The 8633-nt window shown below is 35.4% G+C and overlaps 1 protein-coding gene across 1 annotated transcript in view; it reads left to right on the top strand.

The window, feature by feature from the left end:
- The first annotated feature begins 1172 nt into the window (after positions 1 to 1172).
- LOC135214279 (sodium-dependent serotonin transporter-like) overlaps positions 1173 to 8633 on the top strand; it is an 83159-nt gene continuing 75698 nt past the window's right edge. Inside the window, 1 exon segment of the mRNA XM_064248400.1 lies at positions 1173 to 1232. The gene's annotated coding sequence lies outside the window, so the exon portion shown is untranslated.

The following is an 8633-nucleotide window of genomic DNA, read 5'->3' as shown; positions in this document are numbered from 1 at the left end:
GTTCTGGATACATGATCAAGCGATACATATTTAAGGATGTTTGGTACGAAAATTTGCCGGGAGCTAGACCTACATGGAGTCTCAGATATTCCATTTGTGTGTATGTATGATTGTATGTATGTTTGTATGTATGTATGTGAACACATGCATATAAGGAAGTGAAACATACACATCCCTGAAGCGTTAGGGCACAAGAATCGTATATGTACGTATGTGTGTACGTACGTGCAAAGCGCAATAAATATTTTGGAGTGCATTCGCTTTGATGATTCAGGCTGACAAAAAACCAAGAAGAATTCTTTTTTCTTCTGAAGATATCCTTGAATACGTTGTAGACAGTTTTGATGACGAAGAAGAAGCAGTAGCTTTTAGATTTGGCCATAATAATAATAATAATAATAATAATAATAATAATAATAATAATAATAATATAGACTCGCATCTCTATTCTAGATACATAAGGATTCCGTATCTTATCAATACCATTATCATCTTTATTAAACATGCGATAAGGACTCGATACAACTGGGAATCCTGGAAGGAACTGGACAAGACTGGAAGGATACGGGGCTGACAGGAGACCCCCCGGCCACACGCCCGCCCCCCCCCCCCAGACGGATAGGAGGTTTCAAGGATTGACAGCAGTAATTTGACTTACTGGTTTGAGATGTTAATGCAAAATGGCGTATCAAAAGCCAGGGTCAGCGGTAGTTGGGATACGTCACTTGTATACATATCGTTATATATATATATATATATATATATATATATCAATATATATATATATATATATATATATATATATATATCTATATTACGCCACCGGGAGCTGCTATGTGAGTAAATGTTTTATGCCCATTTACTTATTTATGATCATCGTCAGGTTTCGAAATCTCAAAGATAAACAATATATATTTATTTATATAAATAAAAATCTCCATTAAATGAAAAGAAATATTCATGTTTTATGTGAAATATAGACAATATTGCATTCATTCCCATGACTATAGTGCAAGGCATTGTCAAAGAAAATTATATCTACACTTAATAACTCAAAGAAAGGTTTTTTGAAATCGCTTAGGGTATCTACGGTACGACATTTTTCCTCTTTCCAGGTGGCAACGCGGGTCGGTGGCAGGTTAGGACAGCTGCTGACAACATCGGCTGAATAGTGTTGGTCGAGCTGCCAAAGAGTGTAAGAGTGTGTCATAGTGTTGGTGAATGTGGTTCGAGTACAGTGTCGTCCGTTACAGTGATAAATGATTTTTATTTTTTATATCTATAATATGATGTATACATATTTTTTACGACGTATTAGAATCGAGCCAAATATGTGTTATTTTAAGTTCAATGACGACGTTTTCGTTTAAAAAAAATATTGAAGTTACGAAAATCGTGCATTGTCATATTAAGCTATTAGTGCATAAAATTCTCAAATTTTATATTTTAATAAACATTTTCCGGTATTTTAGGATATTAAATTACAAAATGTTACTGTAAATACCTCAGACAAATTAATTGCGAATAATTAGTAACTGACGATTCGTCCTAAACGTCAAATACATAAATAATCGCAAATTATTGAAGAAATGGGACTTAGCAAAAGCCTATCAAGGAATTATTCACCATTTTTCGTGTGCCTCTCTTTTAGCCCAGTTGGAGTTTTGAAGAGGTTGGTTTAATGGTTTAGATTTGGTTTATGAACTGGTTTAATTAACAATTAATATTTGATTAGCATTGACTAATGAAAAAGCTGTGCTTGGCCATTTTTGTGATGAGTTGAATATTTGCTGGTTACTAATCGTAAATACTTACATTTGTGGCCTAATTGTATTGTTTTGTATTGCTTTATTCGTGTTTGTCCGTACGTACTTACAAATTATATATATATATATATATATATATATATATATATATATCATGTTTATATATGTATATATATCTTTGTCATTTTAAAATAGCTTTGCAACGTCCATATTGCTTTCAGTTTGTCCTGCAAGATAATGCTTTGTATTGCATATATATAAATATATATATATATATATATATATATATATATAGTATATATATATATATATAGTATAGTTACTGGTAATCTTCTTAGGCACGAAGATATAGTAAATCAGTTGTAATCCACATAGGAAAATGAAAAAAAGGTATATCTCAGAAAATGCCCAACAGTTTCGTCCTCCAATGGACCTCTTCTTGGAGCGTTTATTAAGGAAACGCTCCAAGAAGAGGTCCATTGGAGGACGAAACTGTTGGGCATTTTCTGAGATATACCTTTTTCATTTTCTATGATTACAAACTGATATATATGATATATATAGATATATATATATATATATATATATATGTATATATATATATATATATATATATATATATATATATATATATATATATTATTATATACATAGGCCTAGTTGTGTTACCAGTAATGTTTAGTACAAAATAGGCCCAATAGGCCTATGGGAATAAATGAGGTCCAATAGTATGTTCACCCTTGCAGTCTTATATATCTTAACATTATGCCCCATTCAAGGACAATAGCTAGACCTACGTGCGTGTTCCAGGGGAGAGAGAGAGAGAGAGAGAGAGAGACGAGAGAGACGAGAGAGAGAGAGGAGAGAGAGAGAGAGAGAGAGAGAGAGAGCGAGCCCTGTTAACATATGGGTAATGCAATGAATATACTGTATTATTTGTAAGGGGTGTTAGACTGCTGCCAATTCCAAACAATGTGCTTTATGTCAGCACCAGAGCTGACTTCGGCAGCTATCAGATTGCTGGCTGTTGCTTTCAGATGCTGACACCTTTTTTTTATGCGTCAGCAAGTAAGATGCAAGGCACGTGCTGATATTAAAATGCTGCTATTTGTCAGAGATTCTTGCTGACATCATCAGAAGTGCTCGTGGTGGGCTGACATCAACGCTTTATCAGCCTAACGTCTGTGACATAGATTACTGACATCGTAGCTGACGTCAGCATTTAATTATTTTGCGAACTTGCAATTTTACGTTTGACTTTGAAGGTACAACATTTTCCTTTTTTCATTTACAAAGGAAGTCGGAATATATATATATATATATATATATATATATATATATATATATATATATATATATATATATATATATATATATATATATATATATTTATATATATATATATATATATATATATATTATATATATATATATATATATATATATATATATTACACACAACAAGAGATATAATCTTTTTGATGTCTCGCAATTGTAAAAAAAAAAAAAGTGCATTTCGCAACTATTTTATCTTTTTTATTGAAGTGCTGAGTGTCAATGCAACGGCCGTGACTTACTGAATTGGTTGTGTGAGATATGACTTTTTTTTTTTTTTTTAATATCTTATTCTTGACCTGAATCTTATTAAGATGTGGAGTTGGGTTGGAAACGTGTTTAATTAGATTATATAAGTATATATATATATATATATATATATATATATATATATATATATATATAGTATATATAATTGATAGTCCAGCGTTAATTGTAATAGCAATAACATAAAATAAAAGGTTAAATATTCATTTGGGAAGGAAAACAGAAGCTGTTGCGGAAGACAACAGATCGAACACAAAGAGACGTAGAGATAAGAAAAAAACAGCGGACGATTATAACAATAACATTTAAAAAAAAAAACCGTCTTGAATTGAAATGACACAAGTTACTTTTAACAATTGCATTGGCTGTCTTAACCCGCCCCTTAAACCCCCCCCCCCACCCCCCCCCCCCCCTTCTCTCTCTCTCTCTCTCTCCCCAGTCCCCGGGTCGAGGATGTTTCTCCCACCTTTTCAAGGTCGCTTGGGTCACGAAGGACCTTTTTGTTCCTCCTCGGCATGCGGCGTTTTTGACAAGTGTCATATTATATATATATATATATATATATATATATATATATATATATATATTATATATATATATATATATTCCTTTTGTTTTGTATTTTTCTATATTTTGTATGTTTCAATAAAATTCAGACTCACATAGCGATCGAACCCAGGTCTGTCATTTAAAAGCCAGTGCGAGTCTACTGACGTCCTGAAGATATCAAACGTAATATTATGGCATTCTGTACCTGACGCCCCGCCCACCCCACCCCACCCCAAACCGGCCCTCCCCGGAAGCGATTGGTATTGGTAATTATCGTGCATTAAGTTTAACGGGAATCGCTATCCAGCGAGGTTTTTGAACACGCCCCCCAGGCCATAAAACGCGAAGGTCACCAATGCCTACCTCCTTGCAAGGATACCTACTACGTATACCACTCCGTAAGAGAAGGGAGTGGAGCGGGGCGGGGGGGGGGGGGGGGGGGGCGGGGGGGGGGGGGGGGGGGTGATGAAACGAATCCTTGGAGGAGGAAAGGATCCTTCTCGAACTCAAGTTCACCGGGAAGGAATCGGTTATAGAGTGGTTTTCAAAGGTCGTAACTCGCTCGGGGGAATGTGTCCGTGCTCTATCCCAACCCCCCCTCCTTTTTTTTTTTTTTTTTTTCTAAGGCATGAATTCGAAGCATTATTCCCACAGGAGAGGGTTTTAACACTGTCGGTGCATTCCACGTGGGTCACTGTAAGCGTTGGTAATTGGACTGTTGTTTGGACAGACGCACCCATTTTTTTTAACCATTTACTCTATACCTCCGTTTTCCCATGCCCTTCGCAGCCGTTGCTGTCCAGCACCTCTAACTTACTGCACGGTTTCATTTATTTCCCGGATCTCTTCATTCTTGCTGTCCAACCCTACTAACATTTCCTTAAAAGAGTAAAAACTGACTTTGTGACGTACGAGTGAGTCTGCTTTTTAGTTTTTATTTTTATTTTTTTAAATTAGAGAATCTAACGTGCGGAAATAATGATGATGATGATGATGATGCTGCTAACTTGTCGACTCGGTATTGCTCTCTCTCTTCTCTCTCTCTCTCTCTCTCTCTCTCTCTCTCTCTCTCAAAAGATACAGGACATATTCCTGTCTCTTCCTCTCTTATATATGAATATATATTCTATCATTTTCTGCTCTCTTGAACTGGAGTTTCAATTTATTTTATTTATTTATTTACTTTAGATTATTGGCTGGTTTTTCCCTATTAGTTATCAAGGGCAGTACCGTTTTAAGAAGCATTATGGGGCAGGGAGGCTATAGTCTGTTATTTTTACGGCTTCATAAGGTTTAAATTCAATTTTTAACGAATATTTTTTAATAGGATTATTCTGCACTTGATAAAGCAGAATGCCATTTGGAGAAATGAATACAGTTTCGTTACGTGAAACGAATTCTACGATATTTCTCGTTAATCATTTTAGACGAGAGAGAGAGAGAGAGAGGAGACGAGAGAGAGGAGGAGGAGGGAAGAGAGAGAGCGAGGAAGAAGGAGAGAGACTCTGCTCTCCAACAGTAATGGGTCTCTCAGTTGGAGACAGCGAAAGCTACAACCAGCCCCCTTCTTTCTCCCCTCGGGGAAACTTTTGGCTTGAATGGGCCATCCTTAAATTCGGCTGCGCCTGGTACCGGTTCTGGACCGAGGACTCCTCGCTTGGTTCTGGACCCAGCGAATGGAAGAAATTTTCATTATAGGTTCACGGTTGGCGGTCCATTATTTTTGGGGGGTTGGGCGAAGAGGGACGGAGGAGGTTGGTTTGGGAGAGAGAGAGAGGGAGATGTGGGGTGGGTAGGGTTGGGAGTGTGTGTGTGTGTGGCTAACGTGTCCCATCAATTCCTATTTTCGGGAATCAGTAATGGTCGGGAATCCATAATGGACGGGTTTATTAGAGAGAGAGAGGGGCCTCTATTTGTCTGTTTACTGAGATAAATGTACGAACTACCTTCTCTCTTTGTTAGTCATGTCGATGGTAGGCCTGTACATTTATTTTTTAACTGAGCACTGATCACTCTTGTTCCTCTATCGCTCTCAGCTGTGCCCCACAACAGCCGACTAACGATCTGATACGTAATTCACGCTTATAGGTTGACTGATGCATAATACAAGGTCACTTCTTTGTGTATGTAGAACTACAATTTCAAGGTCGGAAAAGTTGTAAGTAGGTTATTTTAGTTAGTATAATTAGGCCTTACACAAGGCAGGTAACCCACCCCCCGGTCCCTTCTCTCTCTTCTCTCTATCTCTACAAACATCAAGATATGTCAAAACTATGAAATATATGGTAAATGTGCATACTAGATGGGATATGGGGATGGATTGCAGAGACTGCATCCAAAAAATATGTAAAACCTAAAAGAAGAAAAGATGTAAGTTCGACCAAAAAATGCACATATTATGCACCCTGTAGCAATGAATCATAATCAAATAAATAACAACCAAGTAATAACAATCCAAAATAAGAAAGAAACCCAATAAAGAGAGAAAGCAAGAATATCAGGTAAAGAGAAATAGCAAACCACCAATGAGTATGCAGAGTGTCAGCAAAAAAATTTCAAAGCATCAGCTCCGAAAGTTCTACTCAAGAGATAATAACTGTTATTTATTATGCAAGAGGATATTGCAGAAACGGAGAAAATGGCCAGATTCAGACAAAAAGAATATTATGATGAAGGAAGACAAATATTATGGAAAAGTTGGATTTTTTAATTTCAGGAATTTCTGCAGAAATGAAAAAAAGAAACAACATACCAGAACAGGAAAGAGGAAATGGGAAATCCTTATTACTACAGTATTAAAGTGAGGGAGAAAAACGCAAACATCATAGTGATGAATGCGCAGGGTTTAGTTACGAGAAACTCAACAAGAAAAATAGAGTAACTTATGAAGAAACTAACCCAAATGAAAAAGAAAATAGATATAAATGAATATAGTGAAACCTGGTAGTCCCAAGAGACTGGGAATGATGATCAAAGAAAAAAAGGGTCCAAACTTAGCATCAGATAGGAAAAATAGGAATCAAGGGGGAACCGCAATATATGGGAAAGACAAAAACAAGAAAAAAATATATGAGAAATATGTAACTCAGAAGTGAACTAATAGCGGTAGAATTTGAATCTGAAAAATTGATGAACATAGTAATATATAGACCTTCCTAATACTAAAGAGGATTGACTTAATAATTGAAAAATTGGATGATATATGTTAGAAACCACAAGGGACTGGGACTATTCTACGATCTGGACTTCAACTTCCTTTTCGTAGAATGGAAAAAGAAAGAAACAAGAACGACTAGGAGATTGTGTTTTACTCTATACATATAAAAAAGAGAGAATAGTAGTGCAGAAGATAAGAGGCAATTTGAAAAGCTATTTAGATATGCTACTAAGAATCCAAACATTCAACAAATAATCACTGCCAACAAGAAAGGAACAATACTTAGACCCTGTATTTGTGAACGAGATGAATTAGTTAAAGAAAATAATAGGTTATAATGCGAGTATTTCAGACCATAAAATGTCAATAGAATTAACAGTTCATTCCAAGCAAGTGAAAATCGAGATAAGCAAGAAATGAAAAAGTGGGGGAAGGATATGGAAAATACAACTTTTCTACAGTAAAAATATAAAATGGTCAGAAAAATAATGAAGAATAAACAAGATTGGGATAACATTTTCGTAAGTGATGACATAGGGTAAATACGGAGAATATATAAAATATTGGAGAAACTAGTGGGAGAAAAGATATACCGAAGAGAAAGTAAACCTCATCATGCATAACAAGAGACAGAAGTGATCTTGTGCCAGAAAATCAGAAAAGTGGAAAAAAAAGGTCTTGCAAAAGAAAAAAAAATGCATGGAAAGTTATAGAACTAAAAAGTAAGATAGAAAAATGCAGAAACAAAAGATTATACAATCAAGAAAATGAAAAAAACGGGACTTGGAAGAAAAAACCCCTATTAAATATCAAGAAAACCCAAAACTATTATACTCTATGCGAAGAAGAGGATAAAAGAAGAATAGAAAATAGCCCTCGGAATTGAAGGGAGATTAACGAATGAAAAAAAGGAAATTTGCCAAATACTGGCAGAAACGATATAAGAGAGGAATTACCTAGAATAGATAATGAAGATAATGATATAGAAGTAAGGGATGAAAATAGTGAATATTTAGCTGGACATAGATATTCTGAAGCGGATTATTGTGCCAGGCTATTAATGAAATAAAATGGAGCGTCTGCAGGGCCTGATGGAATTCCTGCTATTTTTTAAAGAAAGTAGTTCATTCTATCGCAAAGCCACTTGCAATATATTAACGACAAAGTGTCGATTACAGGCAAGATTTATGATGAGCACAAATTAGCATAGATTACCCCTACTTCAAAAGTGGATCAAAGACTAGAGGCAATATTATAGGCCTGTGAGTCTAACTATCACATATTATGAAGTGTATTATGAAAGGGGAATGAAGAAAAATATTATGAAACATTTAATAAAAAATAATTTGGTTCATAAAGGACAAACATGGTTTCGTACCCGGAAAAAGTACACAAACCCAAAATGTTAGGCCACCGTGAGAACATATTCAACAAATATGAAAGCGGAAATGAAACAGATGGGTTTAGTTAGGACTTTGCAAAAGCTTTGATAAAGTAGACCATAATTATATTAGCGAAGAAAAATTAGAACAAAACACAATATCGTTGGATAAGTAGGG

The sequence above is a fragment of the Macrobrachium nipponense genome, chromosome 45 (genome assembly GCF_015104395.2).
Source record: "Macrobrachium nipponense isolate FS-2020 chromosome 45, ASM1510439v2, whole genome shotgun sequence".
Lineage (NCBI taxonomy): Eukaryota > Metazoa > Arthropoda > Malacostraca > Decapoda > Palaemonidae > Macrobrachium > Macrobrachium nipponense.
This window is presented reverse-complemented; position numbering and strand designations above follow the sequence as displayed.